The sequence below is a fragment of the Mirounga angustirostris genome, unplaced genomic scaffold (genome assembly GCF_029215605.1).
Source record: "Mirounga angustirostris isolate CCGP_5_RB_7025 unplaced genomic scaffold, mMirAng1.0.hap1 SCAF_7, whole genome shotgun sequence".
NCBI lineage: Eukaryota > Metazoa > Chordata > Mammalia > Carnivora > Phocidae > Mirounga > Mirounga angustirostris.
In genome coordinates, this window is record NW_026991715.1 from 49,947,589 (window position 1) to 49,967,152 (window position 19,564).

General features: G+C 35.6%; 1 protein-coding gene across 1 annotated transcript in view; it reads left to right on the top strand.

Annotated features, from left to right (window-relative positions):
• CWC27 (CWC27 spliceosome associated cyclophilin) overlaps positions 1 to 19,564 on the top strand; it is a 200,368-nt gene that overhangs the window by 179,526 nt on the left and 1,278 nt on the right. The gene's annotated exons all lie outside the window — the stretch shown is intronic.

Here is a 19,564-nt window from a genome sequence, read left to right on the forward strand (position 1 = left end):
CACTTATATTTGACTTTAAATATACATACTTTTTATGCTTTTTGATCATATAGTCTTCTACTGGTAGTAGGAGATAAAGGTGGCTCTGAATCCTACCAATTCATTCTTGAAGCAGATATTTGCATATGCTATATTTCAGGTACCCTGCTAGGACCTTAATGCTGTCTTCTCTTATTTAGCCCTCCGAGGGCTCATAGGTTAGAGACCAGCCATGGTGGACTTGTTTCTTACAACTCCACCAGATAATTAGAATTAGTCCCATTCTATAAATGAGGAAACTCTGACCCAGAAAAGTAGGTTATTTGCCCAAGATCACACAGTAATAAATGGTGAGGGGTCACACTTAGGACCCCATCCTGCTTCCAGAACAGTGATTTCAACATGAAGAAATAATTAATAGAGTGAAGGGGGGAAAATCAACTTGACTTTCATAGACCTTTGATTCTAAATCATAATATCTGTCTTCTAGAGCTGGTTACAGCATATATCATCCATTCTCATGTTTGGAATACTTTCTACATTCCTTTAAAGAAATGCACCACCATGGGCGCCTGGGTGGCTCAGTCGGTTAAGTGTCTGCCTTTGGCTTGGGTCATGATCCTGGAGTCCCGGGATCGAAATCGAGTCCCACATCGGGCTCCCTGGTAAGTGGGGAGTCTGCTTCTCCCTCTGTCCTTCACCCCGCTTGTGCTCTCTCTCTCGCTCTCTCTCTCTCAAATAAATAAATAAAATCTTTAAGAAAAAAAAATGCACCACCATGGAGGCTCTCTGTAATCCTACATGTTGAATTATCTTTTACTTATATTGCGAGCTGTTAAATCAGACTGCCTGAGTAAGCAACCTCTATTGCAAGCCTCAATTTCTTCACCTGTAAAGTGGAGATAACAATATCTACCTCAGAATTGTTATTAGAATTAAATGAGATAATTCATGTAAGGTAGTTGTAAGTTACAAAGTACCCGACTCTAAGGAAATGCTCAGGAAATATTAGGTGTGAGAGAGGGAGGGGGCGTGCATAGTACTGGGGTAATATTGGTAAGGCCTGACAAATTACTAAAGCAGCACAAAATAAACATTCTAAATTAAATTGACAAATTGTTATATAGTTGGCTTGATGTAATAATATCAAAGAAAAATAATATATAAAGAAAAGGCAAATGTTAATTTACCTCAGTTACGTTGTCTGTGACCAAGAAGGAATGTAGATAAATTCATTAAATATGCTAGTTGTGCTTAATGGTCCTATTTTAAAATCTCTTGAGAAAAGGAGAAAAGTATTGTAAAGCAGGTTCCTTAGCTGAATCCAGATTATAAAATCCTCAGGCTTCCAGGGTATACCTAATGTAAATTTAGCATTCAGAGAAAGAACAGGAGAGTGGACAAGATAACCTTTTCTATGCTGGGAATACACAATCATCGATTATGGACTTGGACTCTCTCCAGAATTTATCTTTTTTTCTGTCTTTCTGTCTTTCTTTCTTTCCTTTTTTTTTTTTTTTTTAAGTTGACAGCATTTTGAAACAGAGGAAAGGCCCTGTAGGCACAAGTAGTTCATTTTTATTGGAAAGAAAATTTAAGGAGCCAAGGTCCTTGGGATTAAGCACAATGTAGTAAAAAAGTTATTTCACAATGGGAGTTACAGATAGCAACCAAGCCAGTACAAAATGAAAGTTGCCATTGTACACAGGCAATCAAGAAAATATGAACAAAAGTTCTGTTACTTTAACCATATCTGGAAGTTAAATGATGCTTAAAGTGAGATAGAAAAACACAAATACTAAGATTCCAGGTGAAATTTAGTGAAAGAAGATGCAGAATTTGTATATAGTTGCTTGTATTTCTATAAAAACAATTTTGTGTCATTTCTTTCATAGAATGTTTAGATGAAATTAATACAAATTGTCATATTGATTTTTCAAATAACCTAATTTGTGTTTATAATAGTCAATATAAAAAACATTGAAAAAGGACAGGAAAGAAAAAAATCAATAGTAATTTCATACCTCACAGAGAATCATCATTAATGCTTTGGTCTGCCCTCATACATATATATATATATATATACACTTTCCTCAAGAATGGAAAAATTTATCCAGTTTTTCGTTGTAAGTTTTTCATGAGTGAATAATCCAACAGTTATATATTTTGTAAGTCCACTGTTATTTCCTTAGGTTAAAGGAAGTGAAACTGCTGAGTCAAATATTTTTTTTTATTTTAACAAGGAATAATTTACATATAAGAAGTTGCATAGTTCTTATTTGTTCATTTTGGTTAGTTTTAAAAATTGTATACACCCATGTAAACACCACCAACACAAGATCTAGAACATATACATCACCCCTGAAAGTTCCCTCATGCCCCTTTCGACCAGTTCTTTCCCCAAAATCATTCTGATTTTTGTCAGCTCAGGTGTGTCTTGATAACATCTTTGCTAGATTGCATTCCAGAAAGTTAAATTATTTATACCTGTACCAGCAACACATGAAATTGCTGGTTTCTCCTTATGCTAAGTAATAGGTATGTGTATGTTGTAATATATCACAGATAACAGGTAAAGGTACATTAATCTTGGCCAGTTTCTACTTTGTATTATTTTGTATTTCTTTGTTTACTGGTAAAGTTGAACTTTTTAGGGGTTCTGGGTGGCTCAGTAGGTTAAGCGTCTGCCTTCGGCTCAGGGTCCTGGGATTGAGCCCCACATTGGGCTCCTTGCTCAGCAGGGAGCCTGCTTCTCCCTCCCCCTCTCCCTCTCCCTGCCACTCCCCCTGCTTGTGTTCTCCCTTTCTCTCTCTCTCTGTCAAATAAGTAAATAAAATCTTAAAAAAAAAAAGTTGAACTTTTTAAAGATGTTAACTGGCCATTTATATTTCATCACTCTTGTGGTGGTTGTTAATTGTATATAGTATGATTATATATTTCTTGCTGATTTACAAAATTTCTTAAATATGAAGGATATTTTTGGTTTTAAATATTTTTACTAGTTTGCCATTACAGTTTGTGTGGGGTTGTTTTGTTTTGTTTTGTTTTTAACATGGAGTTTTAAATGTGCATTGCTAAATCTGCCAATCTTTTCTTCATGTTTGTGGCCCAATGTCATTCTTTAGGTTTTCATAATCCCAGGATTATATAAATACCTACTTATATCTTTCCCTAGTGTTTTTATAATTTAATTTTTATTTTTAATTGACATCTTTACCTGGAATTGATTATTTGGTATATTATGTTAAATTATTCTTGCAACGTTTTTTTCTATATTGCTAACTTGCACTATTGAATAATCCTGTGTTTTCCCCCCACTGATATTAAACACATCCTTTATCATAGAGTAAGGCCTTAGGAATATTTTGGGGTCAATTTCATTATTTTACATGGATTTTTCTGTCTGTTCCTGTGTCAGTACTTCACTACTAAATTACTGTAGCCATATAATAGTATTTAATATCTGGTAAGCAAGTTGGACCTTTATTGTTCAACACACATTTTTACACTAAAAGCTTAAGCATCTGGATAATGTGCTCCATTCGTATTTTCTCTGAGGTAACCACACCTGGAAAAATCTTAGACAACTGACCATGGAATCAATAAAAAGGCCCCATTATTTAACAGGTGGGCACTACCTGAATTTCAACCCTAGTGCCAAGAAGGAAATAATCAGTCTTTAGACAAACTCCCTACCTTCAAAGTAATGGAAAAGATTGCATGTGGAAAATAAGTAGCATGAGGAATAAAAAAGAACAAAATCTAGGATATTTGATTGCCATTTTATGGTATAGGTTTATAAATGTTTTTATGAGAAGTCTGATCAGAATTTTTTCCATCTCCCTGGTACTGAACAAAAAAGCACAAAGGATTAACAAAGTCATACAGTAGATAACATCTCACTTTTATTTTACATGATGTCAATCCCCAGGACATCTAGGATGGCCATATATAAATGCAAGCCACAAAATCTTCTTCCAAAGACATTCATTAATAATCTTCCTACTACCCGGGGCACCTGGGTGGCTCAGTTGGTTAAGCGACTGCCTTCGGCTCAGGTCATGATCCTGGAGTCCTGGAATCGAGTCCCGCCTCAGGCTCCCTGCTCAGCAGGGAGTCTGCTTCTCCCTCTGACCCTCCCCCCTCTCATGTGCTCTCTCTCTCTCTCTCTCATTCTCTCTCTCAAATAAATAAATAAATAAATAATCTTTAAAAAAAATAATAATCTTCCTACTACCTACCATTTTGAATTATTAACATCCCTTATCTTCTCTGGTATTGCAGATAACGAAGTTAAATGTAATAATAATGTTCTGTTCTTTGTGTGCTGGCCATGAAATTTAAAATGTCAGGCTTGGGCTGTTTTTTAGTAGAAATAAAAGTTATAAGAAGAAGCTAACCTTTACTGAACATGTACAAAGCACCAATCCTTTTTAAACCTATAAGGTAGATCTTATTCTTATGCCCAAATCATATGGGAAGAATCTGAAGCACAGAAAGGTTAAGTAATTTTGGTCAAGATGTCATAGCTAGGAAGTGGTAGTTCTCAAAAATAACTAATCATGCTTGGTTCAATAGTTTGTGTGTGTGTGTGTGTGTAATTTTATATTATAACAATTTCTCTAACTGAGCTAGCCTATATATTTTTCGCAGTTGCTTATAAAGAAGTGTTGTTGTTTTTTAGACTGTAGTAAGAAGCCCAAACAAGTGACTTCAGGACTTCATTATAAATTTTTGGTCAAAAATTGTCTATCCCCCTTAAAATCATGGCAGATATTAAGTCCATGTCCCTAATATTACAAACCCTATATTATTTGAAGAATTAAAATTCAGAACATTATTTAAAAGTTTGTTTAACTTAAACTAAGAAGCTCCTCATTTAGCCACATTTACCCATAATTTTCCATGGGAATATGAAGAATAGAGTGGTTATGAATATGGGATTTGGAGTCAGACCTGATTTGAATCCCCATTTGGAAATTTACTAGCTGTGTGATTTCAGGCAAACTGTATAACCTTTCTAATCCTGTTCCTTAAACTGTAATCTGAGGATAATAATAGTACCTTTCTGATAGGTTAGTTTGTGGATTAAATGAAATACTTTTTTTAGAGGATTTAGCAGGGTGTCAGTGCTCAACAAATGTTTTGTTATTCTTATTTTTGGTGTCATCATTGTTATTTTTTTAAATTAATTTCTCTGTATTTGTCAGTAGGTCAAAATGATGATTAGAATATATACCATTTCTATAATGTTTGACAGTTTTTATGACCTTTTCTTAATTAACCCATAATAAGTTGCAGTAATTAACTTTAGTTTCTGTCATAATTCTTTCTGAGATAAAATAAATTTGAGATTTGATATTTTTATGGTAAACAGTAATGCCTCATTAATGAAATATTGTTTTTTTTTTCCCTTGAGGCTGGTACTAAAAAAGTGGTGGGGTGGAGGGGATATCAATTAAAAATAAAATTTAAATATAATGCAAAAGAACATCATCACTTTAGAGGGCAGAGAATTATAAGTTCAGTGTAATGTAAATGTTTTTCTTCCATTCCTCTCCCTTAGCCAAGTTCTAAAGTAGTAATATGATTATATGGAAGGAAGGAATATGATTATAAACCTTGTTCCCTAATTAGTGTTCATTTTATAAAGGACTATAATGCTGCAGAAGACCAGTGAGATTCTTCATAAATAGGAACTTGTCAGAGTCACTGACCGTGGAAAGGTGGTGGTTTTATTTCTAAGCCCTCTGACCAATCCCTGAAGTCACCTCTTTTTCTGCCTTTTCCTTCTGTATAAAGAAAACTCTTCTGTATTGACTCTGCTCTCATACAGTTTGAATTGAAATAAATTTCTATCACATTAGGTAAGTTTGCTTTGTTCATGGATTTGTTCTGAGAGAGATGGGCAGATAGCCATGTACCCCAGCTGCTTGCTTATCAGGACTTTTTGACTGAGAACTCCATCTTCCCAAGTTGTTTTGTTAGTTCACTAACCACAGATTAAATGTTACTGGCTGAGCAGTTGGTTAAACCCCAGGGCAGGTGTAAGAATGCGTATTACAGGCTTATCCCGGAAAGCTTCTTAAATCCTTCCACCTGTATCCTACTGAGTGTGAAGCATGTTAGATAGGCAAGAAAGCTGAGAAATTATTCCCACGCTGATGAAGATATTTTAAAAATTACATCTTTCACTTTTGCTCCAACAATACTCACTGTTTATTAAAAACACTCTATAAGTATTTTTTTTTCTTTTTAAATGAGGGAAACAAAAGGTTTTATAAGAGTTGGCTTTTCAAAACCCCAAACCAAGGGAGAAATATTAACATTCATTCAAAATTCAGAAGAAAGGAAGTTTTCCCATGTTAATGGTAAAGAGTAAAAGAAATTCCACTAGTGTTTATCTTTGTTTTCTTTTTCCATAAGCCAGCGTCTTTCTTGGTTTACCTAATGTTCTGTTTTCCTATACTTTCTTCATTTGTATATCAAATATTTAATAATACATTTTTTTATTTTTTGTTACTATTGTCCTCTCTCTTCTAAGTTTTGGCCATTTCTGTCTGCATTTTTCTCTGCTTCCTTTAAGTCACTGTTTCTGTTTCCCATTTTGAGTCTTCTTTCATCCTTTTCGTCCTTGATTTCCTTCTCTTGTTTAGCCTCTTCTGCTTCTCAGTCACCTCTGTCCTGTGCTACCCTGCTCTGCTGGACATGAAGACCCCAGCGACTTCACTTTCCTGGACTTTTATTTTACATACTTTGATCTCGCCTCATTCATGTTTTGTCTGTCTCTCTGTCTCTTCATATGAATTACTGTCATTTCTACTATCTAATTCCTGTTGAAAAAGACACACTATTTTCATATGTAGTGATACTTTAACTCTTTAACTTCTTAATTCCTAAAGAAGCTTTAACATTTGTGAAAAGAACCCTAAGCTACTTATAATCAGTGATGGAGAAAAGTTCTAAAATTAAAAGTTCATAAGGTTTTTACCTAAATATTACATTTTGATAGTTAAGATACTATCAAAATGAAATTTTAAAATCATCCAATTGATGTTTTAAAATATATTCTAGAAATCATAAGAAAATGTCAAAAGTTTAAACAAAATTGACGTTTACATTTTAAATAGTATCAAAAGTGAACACAGAATCACAGAAAAAAAAGAGTTTGTAATATTTGGGGTTGATAATGTCATTATTCTCTCTATATGGCGAGTTTTGATTAATTCATTTGAAGTAAAGCTAAAAGCTTATGATTTTCATATTAGATATACTTTCTTAAAATTGTAATAAATACCAAATGTTTAACATAGTTACCCAGATTCTGCAGAAATTATTTTGATCTTTATTTTTCATTAGCAGCAAAAGTACCTGTAACGGTATCTGTCATCTTTAGGCTTCCAAAGTTTCTAGACTATGAACTGGGAAGCAGGCTTCAGTTTGATAAATAAGTTCAATATCTTCTCTTTAGTTACTTATATGTAAAATAGAATGGAGGAAACCAGGTTATTTGCAGATCTAGAAAATCCAAAGTTATCCACCAAAAGTTCTAAGACTTCAGTATTGTGGCCAGATACAAAATAAATACACAAAAATCAATATCAGTTGATCAATTAATTAGTGCCCTGAAATAATCACTTAGAAAATATTTTTTAAAGATTTTATTTATTTGAGAAAGACAGAGAGCACAAATAGTCGGAGGGCAGAGGGAGAGAGAAAAGCAGACTCTCCACTAAGCAGGGAGCCCAACATGGAGCCTGGGACTGGATCCCAGGACCCTGAGATCATGACCTGAGGCAAAGGAAAACGCTTAACCAAATGAGCCACCCAAGCACCCTGAAAACATTTTTTAGTTAAGAAAATACAACCTGCTTTATGGCTAAATAGGTATACTATGTTTCTAGAATGCTTAATTTTTAACAAAAAACAAATCTCAAAATTATTTCATAAACCTAATATAATCCAAATAAAAATACCAGTTGAAGGAGGGAGAAAAATATGCAAGCAAAAAGAGCCAAGAAATTTTTTTAACAAAAAAAATAGGAAAGCATAACTTCTCACTCCTTAGGTATGGGCTATGCATAATAACTTCCCTCCAAAGAGTACAACATGGAAAGCTGGGGCAGGGGGCGTGGAGAATAACTTTAGAGTGGAGAAAACTGACAAGCACTCAGTGAGATGATCAAGGTCAACTTCAACATCATAAATCATGTTGGTAATATTTGCCTTTGATAAAATGTAATGAAAATCACACTTTGCAATGTGGTCTTTCTCCCAGTAGCCCATAGCCCACTCTGATCATGAGAAAAACATCAGATAATTTCTATTAGTGTAGGCATCCTACAAAATTCCGAACCAGTACTCCTCTAAACTGTCAAAGTGATCAAAACAAGGAAATTCTGAGAAATCACCATAGCCAAGATTAGCCTAAGAAAACATGGCAACTAATGTGATATCCTGATTGGGATCCTGGAACAGAAAAAGGGACATTAGGTAAAAGCTAAGTGTATTAGTCTTCTAGGGCTACCATAACAAAATACCACAGACTAGGTGGTATTTGAAATAGAAATTTATTTTCTCACAGTTTTGGAGGCTAGAAGTCTAAGATGAAAGTGTCAGCAGGGTTGATTTCTAGTGAGACCTCTTTCCTTGGCTTGCAGATAACTACCTTCTTGTTCTATTATCACATGGCCTTCTGTCTGTGTGCATGTGCTCTTCATGGTTCTTCTTCTTCTTTTAAGGACATGTTCTCTTTGGATTAAGGCACACCTTTATGACCTCATGTAATCTTTCTTTTAATTGAGGTATAATTAACATATAATATTAGTTTCAGATGTGCGATGTAATTATTCAATATTTGTATGTATTGCAAAATGACATTTTATCTTAATTACCTCTGTTAAGGCCATATCTCCAAAGATAGTCATATTGGGAGTTAGGTCTTCAACTTATGAATTTGGGGGAACACAATTTAGTCCATAACAAGGAAATATAAATAAGCTATGGATTTAATAATAAGATATCAATATTGGTTCATTAAATGTAACAAATGTACCATACTAACATGAGATGGTAATAATAGGGAAAATTGATTTGGGGGTATAAGGGAACTGTCTGTACTAACTGCTCAATTTTTCTGTAAATCTAAAACTCTTGAAAAAATAGAATCTATTTTTAAAAATAAGCAAATTTTTAGAAATTTTTTTTAAGAGTAAGAAAGTAATGATATTTGCCAGTCAGATGCCAAAATTATGAAAAGAGAACTGTAAGAGTGCTGTTGAAAATACAGGTGGATACTTACATGGTATTAATGTGAAGAAAGACTTAAGTATGACTTTAAAGACAGAGACCACAAAGGAAGAGGCTGCTCACAATGACTATATAAAAAATTGTAAAGTTCTATATGGAAGGGAGAAAAAAAGGAAAGAGGGATGGAGGGAGGAAGAAAGGAGATAGGTAAGTAAAACTCAACAAAAAAACAAAATTAAAGGACAAATGATAAACTAGAAAAGGTATTTTCAATGTATGTGATGAATATAGATTTATTTTCTTAATATAGTAAAATTTCTCACAAATCCATAAGGAAAAGCTGAATATCACATTTTTTCAATGGGCAAAGGATATATACACACATATCACAAAAGAAGAAATACAGATAGCCAAATACATGGGAGAAAGGGAAAACAAAAGCTATTAAAGCAAAATAAGACACTCTGCCAATGAGGGTGTAAATTGATAAATCCTCTCTGGAATGAAGTTAGGCCATTCGTATGAAATACCTTAAAAATATACAAATCTTTGTCCCAAGAATTCTACTTCCAGGAATATATCCTAAGCATGAGTAAAGATTCTCTATTATAAATGATAGAAATATCTTAAACAAAAATAGGGAATCTATCAGCATGGGAAGCTTAAGAAGTAGAGCTAGGGCATGAGTAGATCAGAGAATTCAACCAGTGTCAGGAATCTCTCTCTTTTTTCTGTCTCCTGGCTCCATTTTCCTCTCAGTTGGCCTCATCCATCGACCAGGCTTCCCCTGGGGGGTGGGAAAGATGGCCGTCAGAAGCTCTAGGATCATGTTATGGTCAACCCAGTAGTTCTAGGAAATGTTCTTGAACCAATTCTGTTTGGCCTTTTCTAATTCAAATGCCCATGCCCTGATGTAATCACTGGTTATTCTGGGCAGACCTATTACATGTGTCCCCTTACTGGGACAAGGACAGGGGATGTCATCCCGCTCCAACAACATGGACTCAGAGTGGAGAAGGGTCATTTCTGAAAGAGAAAGAATTATGCTACCAAAAGAAAGAATACTGAACCAGCCTCTCCTCCCCAAAATTTCTACAAATAAGAAAACCCAAATTTTTCTTATTCACATAGATATTATTAGCAGCATTTTGTTTATAAAAGTGAAAATTTGAACAAGCCTAAGAATCCTACAACACAGGGTTGATTGTAAATTGTCTATAGGATGACATATTAGACATTTTTTTTTTAGATTTTATTTATTTATTTGAGAGAGACATTACAAGCAATGGGGAGGAGCAGAGGGAGAGGGAAAAGCAGACTCCCCACTGAGCAGGGAGCCCCCAATGTGGGGCTCGATCCCAGGACCCTGAGATTATGACCTGAGTTGAAGGCAGACACTTAACTAACTGAGCCACTCAGGCACCCCCAAATACTAGAAAATAATTAAATGATGTAGAAGTATACTTATCTGGGGCATCTGGGTGGCTCAGTAGGTTAAGCGTCTGCCTTTGGCTCAGGTCGTGATCCCAGAGTCCAGTTATTGAGTCCCATGTCAAACTCCTTCTTCAGTGGGGAGTCTGCTTCTCCCTCTGCCCCTCCCCACCGCTCATGCACTCTCTCTCAAATACATAAATAAAATCTTAAAAAAAAAAAAAAAAGGTAGAGTTATCCATGTAAAGAAAGATGATTGTGGTATAGTTGGGTAGGAAATACAAATTATAAAATTTATGCATTATGATCCCTTCATATATATATATATATATATATACACACACATGTGTATATATATACACACATATACACACACATACTACATATAATACATACATGCATATATATATGTACATAGAGATGTACAGGAAGCGATGTACCTATATATTTACAGTAATTATTGATGAGCTAGGAGATGATTTTTGTTTCTTTTTTCTTTTTACTTCTAAGGATTGTGTTACTTTGCACAAAAAAACCCACAAAAACAGTGAATATATATTTATCATGCTATGAAAGTTATAAAAATGAAATTTCTATAATCCTTTGATTCTGTAAACAGTTTCTACCCTTCGAATGGCTTGTAGTCTAGTATAGACTGGATATATTTTAAAATATACATATAAGCCTCCAAAGTTAGCTAAGATCAAAGAAGTTATGTGTGTATGGTATGTACACAAAAATATTTGAAAAAGTCTATGCAGTGTAATAGAATATTATGAAATGATAACTTTATACAAGCACAGTTTGTATGTAGCACATATACACAAAATACAAAATTAATTGAAATAATGGACTTGGTGGAGGCATGATGTTTGAATCTCACTCTAATTATGTGAGGTAACTAGGGTGCATATCACAATCTCCTCTTCACAGATGAAGAAACAGGCCTGAAAAGCAGTGTGACTTTCCTACAGTAACATTTAGTGACTGAACTATAACTCAAACCCAGGTCTTCCACCTGCAATCCACAAAAGTTTCCATAGAAAGTATCAGAGAAACTCAAAAGTAAGAGCAGATCCTGAAAACCAGGGCAGTCAGAAGATTTTTAGAAGGAAATGGGAATTACACTTGGGCTTTGAAAGGACAAGGGACACCGACCAGTGGGCAGGGGATGGTAAGACATTCCAGAGAAGTGACATGGACAGAGTATGCTGCAGGCCATCTATGATACAGAGCTGGGTGTGGTCCTTTCAAAGAATCAAATGTGGGCAAAACTTGAAAATTGTTTTGTCTTGCTGAAATTTTTCTTTAGAAACAAAAAGGGCTATTTTTGCTTTTCAAATGCAAATCTCCTTTCCAGTCCTCCCCCTCAAAAGAAATCTTCAACCAGATCATTTAAGTTTTTTATCTGTAGTCCTATAGAATAATAAACTTAAACAATAACTAGGAGTTATTTAGTTGGGTTCTTAGGAATTCTAATTTAACAGAAAATGAGAAGCTGTCAACACAATATACTAAAAACAAATTATGAGGATGACAGTTTCACAAAGAATGGCAAGGCCTTTCAACACAAGTCAAGGGAGGCTGTCTGAGGGCAATATATGCATTTTTCCCCCCACCTCATATCTCAAAGACCAAGAGTACAAAAGACGAATGTCAATCAGTAGGCAATTTAAGTGGCCATTTGAGGAAGAAAAGTGTTGGATTTTCACAGCATATTTATGTTAGTAGTGGTGGGAATTCTTTGTTTTAGCTTTTTGAAATATTAGCCTTTTCCCTGGTATTGTGGAGTTTGAGAGTTACTGACCTAGAAAACTCAAGGGTTTATAAACATAATAGCTAAATAATTTGGAATTATATATTAATACTATTAAGGAGAATGGTGAAAAACACCAGAATTCTAGCCAAAGGTTTTAGAAGTGACTGGTTACCCAGAAACATTTTATTTATTCATCAAAAATTTATTGAGGGTGTTTTTCCTGCCAAGCTTTGGTGACTGGTGCTGGTACAAAGGCAAGTAAAACAGAGCCAGCTGCAGTCTGGTGAGGGAGCCTGAACTAGAGAGATATACAGAAGAGGGTCTAACCCCACTGGAAAAAGAGGACAGGCCAGGAAAGGAATCAGGGACTCTTTCCCACAAGGGATGACACCTCAGCCAGTACAAGGGAGAGGAGAAGTGTATTACGATAGAGAAGCAGTAAGCAGGCAGGAGAGAACAGGTTTTGTTCAGGAAACTGCAAGTAATTCGGAATGTGTGGGATATAAATGTGATCAGAGAAGGTGATACAGGAACTTGGAATCAAAAGCCAAATTATAGAGGCCACATAAGAAATTTGGGTTTCATTGTGTAGACAATGGAGAACACCAAAGGATTTAAAACAAAAGAGTTTTCATGGCTGGATTTGTACCTTTGAAAAATATATATATAACAGAAAAGACCCAGATATCATCAACTACAAGGCATTCCTTAGTAATTAGATGCCTGATAGGAGACTGCCAAACCACCACCCTTATAGGGGCAGCCCGTGGGCCTTTGACTTTCCCACTCTGGGACCTCCAGCTGAACGGGGTGTCCCGACCTAGCATCCTCATTTCAGGAAGTATAAGGAGAAACTGAGACTGAGATTCTAAAGAGCAGTGACTAAAGACAATAATGGGAGAAAAATTTACAGTTAATTACCTTTTTTTTTTTTGCAAGCTTTCATCTAAAAGAGAGGTGCCTTTTCCCAAAGAGCCTCCCACATTGCTCAAGACATTTTTGGAACTTCTCTTTTTGAATTACTTTAAAGGCTAGCCTGGGAGCCATACAAATAATCATTCTTGTCTCTTTATAGTTGGATTTAAAAAAAATTTTTTATTCCAAAATAAGCACTACCCCACCTGATTTTTTTATCCTACTCACTCAACTTAGCACTGAATTAACTTTCTATTTATTCCTAAAGTTAAATCCATCTTCATTTCATGAAAATTTATTACCTCTGAAGACATTCAGTAGAGTACCTCATCAGGTACTAATATTTGAAAGGCTAATATTTCAAAAAGCTAAAACAAAGAATTCCCACCACTACTAACATAACTCCTTACCAGCTACCAGTTTCTTGACCATGAAAAAAAAAGTTTGCCTGTGCAGTGGGGGTGATGACAACATCTTTCCTGCCTCCCCATACCGTTACTACTATGAAGATAATAGCAGAAAACACGTGAAAGCTTTTTGTAAAGAGCTGTGTCAATGGATGCTCTTCTTGTCGCCTCACGCTTTGCAGGCGATTCCAAAGTGTGCATTTGTTCTAGTGTCTGTGTGTGCATCTCCCTAACAGACTGTTCCCTTTAGGATGGCAGGGCCTGGATCATATTTGGCTTTGTGTCCCCGGTGTCTGACACAGGGTCTCACACATAAAAAGTCCTCAGATGTTTGTTGAGTGAATAATTGAATCTAGTTTCTTGTCTTACCTTCAAACCATATCTAAGAAAAGGATAATACACTTGTGATTATTCAGTTAATGAGCTCAGGGGCCACTTATGCTTCTTCAAATGAGTAGTTTGTCATTAGGAACTAGCTGTTCATCTCTGAAGGGGCCAGAACAAATAGCTGATGAAATAAATCAATGTAAAAACGTAAAGATTCTTAAACTTCAGTGCTGTGGGCTTAACTGTGTATTTTAAAATCACCAGGAAAAATTTTAATTACCAATTTAATTACCAATGCTGGGGCCCTATCCCAGCACAATTAAATCAATACCTCTGGAGGTAGAAGCCAGGCATAGTTTTTAAAGCTACCCAAATGATTCTTACGTGCAGCCTATGTTTACTGCAGGGCTCTAGGATTAGTCTGTGAGACACTGCTTAAAAAAAAAATCTGTCAAGGGGCACCTGCCTGGCTCAGTCGGTGGGGCATGTGACTCTTGATCTTGGGGTCATGAGTTCGAGCCCCACGTTGCACACAGAGTTTACTTAATAAAAAGATTAAAAATAAAAAACCTATCTAGTTTTACATGAGGGATCATAGTCAGTAGGAAAGAACATAAGGCATGCTCGCCCTGCAGTCTATGAGTAACAGCTAGCTGTTAGGTGAGAGGACCACAGTGGAAAAGCAGCAATCAGTATGTGCTGAGCTCTGAGAGGTCATGAAAAGGTGGGCTTGTGCTGAGCATGAGACTTTCTGCAGAGCTATTAGACATTTTAAAAGTTTATCACAGAAATAAAAGACATTCCCTGCCCACAAAAGGAGGTCAAGTGTTAGTTCAGCAGACCAGCTAGTACCAGCCAGCAGGTCTGGCCAGTACAGAGGATCTGGGGGTTTTGCTTTACAACACAAATCACCATTCTCAGCACTGGGAATACAGTTGGGGACAAGACTCAAACCGTCTCGAATAACTGACAGTCTGTACACAATTAAGTAGACAGCCAGTTACAAAAGGGTAAATGATGGAAGAAATGAAATAAGATTGGTGAGATAAGAAGATGTAGTTGTTAGAGAGTTTTAAGGGTCTGGCTGAGGTAGTTCAGTCTAATACAATAGTCAATAATTCCTGGTCAAAGAAATGTATAAGAAAAATTATTTTAGGGGCACCTGGCTGGCTCAGTAAATAGAGCATGAGACTCTCAATCTCAGGGTTGTGAGTTCAAGCCCCACGTTGGGGGTGGAACCTACTTAATTAAAAAAATTTTTTAAAGATTATTTTAGAACCCTTGGAGGATTAGAAGAAGGAGAAATAATACAGATGTAGAACATTTAGAACACCTACAAAAATCTAAAGGTAGGGTGGTAAGTTCCTAAATTGGCGAGACTTGGGAAGGAGTGGTTTATAGAATTTCCAAAGAAAAAGATGGCTGTTTACACGATAGAAGCATAAGTAATCTTAATGCATTTTAGTCAGAAACAAGTTATTAATACTGGAATTCTATATTGCACTATTTACTCTATGTTTGAGAATAAGTACCTCTCTTGTGTTCTCCATTAATATTCATTACTGTCATTTCTTAATCTAGTTCATGATTGTGGGAGAACTTTAAAAACTGGATGTCAAAATAGTGAATTTAGTCAAGGTCCAGGTCCTTTTCGAAGAATCAGTTGTTTACTTTTGTTTATAATTTCATACAACCCCATGTGAAAAAAAAGACCTTATTCTACCAAATAACCTCTATGAAAATGTAAGCCTCCATATTTCTGTAAAACATTAAAGTCAATGTTCTTATTTGAGAATCTGAGCTTATGTAAATTTTTTATTAATCAGAACTAAATTTTTTGTCTTTTCCTTCAAGTGAACAAGTTCTGGGGCACCTGGGTGGCTCAGTCGTTAAGCATCTGCCTTCAGCTCAGGTCATGATCCCGGGGTCCTGGGATGGAGCCCCACTTCGGGCTCTCTGCTCAGTGGGGAGCCTGCTTCTCCCTCTCCCTCTCCCCCTGCTTGTGTTCCCTCTCTCGCTATGTCTCTATCAAATAAATAAATAAAATCTTTAAAAGTTCTAAAATGTTCATATGTAAATGATCAGTGTGCAATTAATTCCAAAAAATTAACTGCTCTTGTTGGGCCAGTTCCATCACCAGACACAGAGTGAATAGTATTGAGTTATTGGGACATACAAACTTGTAAATGACCAGACCCTTATGTCCTTCAGTTAAGTCTGTAGTGTAAGTCTGCATGTATATTCTCAGAGGAGGCTGTAAAATGTGGGCATGCTTTCAATTCATGCAGTCTGTGATTTATGGAGGCACATAGGTCAGGAGTTTATTATGCTGAAAATCATAATAACTGTTTTGCTTTTTAAAATGAAGTGACCAAAGCATGTTGAAAGATAAATGGGTGAACCATTTTGATTATGCTTTTATTTCTATTAAAGATTAAATATTATTGCTGAGTAACCAGCCATGCTAAGTATTATGATATTAAAGCTGAAGTAGTTTGTAAGCTGATAGCCCCTTCTTTCCTCTGGGTTTAGGTTTGTTATTAATCAAAATGTTGGACTTGTTTAGTGCAGTGGTGTATGAAACAAACAGTTGAAAAAGACAGCTACTTTAATTTACGGCTTTCTGTTTTTTGCAAATTTGTAGGAAAATCTGTTTCTCTTTGTGGACTTTGTGCTGTTGTTCACATGTCTAGAGTTCATTTCTCATACCAGAGCCAACTAAATCCAATAGTTGCAAGCTACTCTCATGGGATGGAAAGGAGGAAGGTGCCTATAAGGTTTTAATTGACAAGTTCTGGTAAAGTCATTTTTGAAATGTGGGCAGTCCCTAATAGAAATAGATATTACAAAACATCCATCTGTATTTTTGGACAGAGAGAGCAATAATTTTTGAAATAGAAAAATGTGTATATAGAAAGATATTAATAAGTTAACTAAAGACAGTGGTTTTGTTTTTCACTATCAATATAGGAGTATTGAATAAAATTGTTTTAAAGGGCATGTTTCGAGCTACTTCCTGGTTTCGGCTTAGGTATCTGCACAAGAATCATTTGCTAAACACTTACTGAAATGCAGTGCAGGGTCTGTACTCTCCACGATGTGTAGTAAAGAACCTTCAAAAGGACATCCTGCCCCCCTTCTAAACTTGTTCCTCAGAAGTGGAAATACACTTAATTCCTAAAAAGTATACTTTGTGGGGATTGTAAGATGTGTCAAAGAAAAAGACCACCTCTCATTACCTGAAACAAAAGGTTTAATTTATTACTTAAGTAAGGAAGAGCTATGCTTTTAGGCCCAGTCTCTGAGCAAAGTGGGTTGCAAATCTTACACAGAGTTTTGGGGTCAGGGATTATTTGGGGATTGACATCAGTCTCAGAAGCCCCATTACTCACGAGAGACTGTCAGTGATTGGCTGGCTTTCAGAAATATGTTTGCTAGAGAGCCCACCACTGATTGGCCAACTGTCAAAAGCATAAGGCTGTCACTGATTAGTTGGCTTTCAAAGGTGTATTTACTGAACTGAGTTGTCACTGATCATTTAGGCCTAAGCAAATTATCATTAATTGATTAAATCCAGTTTGTGTTTCAAACTGGTTCTAGTTGTTCTTTGTTACCATGAATGTAGAACAATCAGACTTTTTCTAGGAGTTGGAATTCTTTTTTATTCTCAGAAGCTAATACTTAAACACTGTAGGAAATTGAAAGCATAAGAAAATCAGACTTGAGGAATCCATTTAAATAAGCAACGATCTTATGATGCATTTCCTTTTTTTTCATATTTGTAGCTTCTAGTATTTTATTAGTATCTCCAATTGAAAAGTTGTAATCAAAACCTATGAATACCCTATCTTCCTCCTCCCACAAAGAATCTACAGATTTATCCTACTAAATTGTATGATTATCCATGATAAAATTGATGCTATTTAATATTGTTACCATAAGCTTAATTCAGAGCTCTTTTTTCTGTTTCTTCCATTAAATATATCTGCTCGTTTTCAAAGAAGATAGAAACAATTTAAAATGGAAACTTAGGAAGCATGGGCCTCAATATCACCATTCTTGAAATTATCTATCAGCATGGTTTTTCCCCTGTAATTGCTATGATAAAGAGGTCACTATACTTTCTGATTTTCTGATTTTTGTTGTTTTGTTTCTTTCTTTTTCTTTTTTATATGGTTGCCATACAATATTGCATTAGATTTCGGTGTACAGCATAGTGATTCAACTATCTATACCTTATACTACACTCACTATGACAGTACCATTGACTATATTCCTTATGCTGTGCCTTTTATTTCCATGACTTATTCATTCCACAAGTGGAAGCCTGTACATCCTATGCCTCTTTACCCATTTGGCCCATCCTCCCACCCCTCTCCCCTCTGGCAACCATAAGTACTCTGTATTTATAGGTCTGATTCTGTTTATTGATTTGTTTTGTTTTTTAGATTCTACATCTAAGTGAAATAACATGGTATTTGTCGTTGACTTATTTCAGTAAACATAATACCCTCTAGGTCCACCCATGCTGTAAATGGCAAGATCTCATATGATACCTTTTGTAAAAAAGGGTGTTTACTAAAGCAAGAGAAGTGTAAGAAGTCAGCAGTTCTGACGGGTGATAGGGCATGTTCATGTATTGAAATTAGTTATGAAACTTGATGCAAACAACAAATTATTAATAATGAAGTATAGAAATGAGCATCTGATTTACCTCATTTAGTAAGTTAAAGTAGATTCTAGGTCATCTCTATAATAATATCACTTGTACTAATTGCATTCCAGTAAGCTTTTCTGGAATGGAAGGGGTGGGAATAGAGTTAAGACTCAACTTGTCAGCCCTCGAGAACAGTAGCTACTGAATCCTTAGTACCACCAATATTGTAACATTTTATTTCCCACCAAAATCTTTTCTTCAAAATCTGAATATATCCATGAGAGTTTATCACATAAGTAAACTTCACTCAGCATTTGTGCTACTGCAGGGAAAAGGGGTGGGGGATTTGTGCTAGTACCTACTGCCCAAATCTCTGCTTATTCAGGGGAAAAGAAATTCATGTAATATTTGGGTTTCATGTGAAAGTTACAACGGGTGTATGCAGAGTGTTAATCCCATAGGCAATTTAGCCCTATCAGCTGTGATAAAAGTGTTGGGTATGCCCACTCTAAAATTGCTTAACTAACAGGTGGGAAAAGCCTTAGTAGTTTTGTTTATATATCAAAATTGAACTTTTCTCTTTCCAAATTCATTCAACTGCCCTGAAATCTGGTCTTTGACTTCCCCATTTATTTCTGACACCTCCTAATGGGGGCAGAGCTAATCACTTACATATTTCCCTGCTGCTAAGGATAGCCAGCTTATGACCACTTATGATTCAAGCACATGTTGATACCTTAAGACCAGTAAGCATTTGATAAAGTGGGAAAGCAGGATGGTTAAATTTGTTGTAATCAACAGTAAGAGGAGGAAATTAGTCCATGGAGTTAGGCCAAAGCT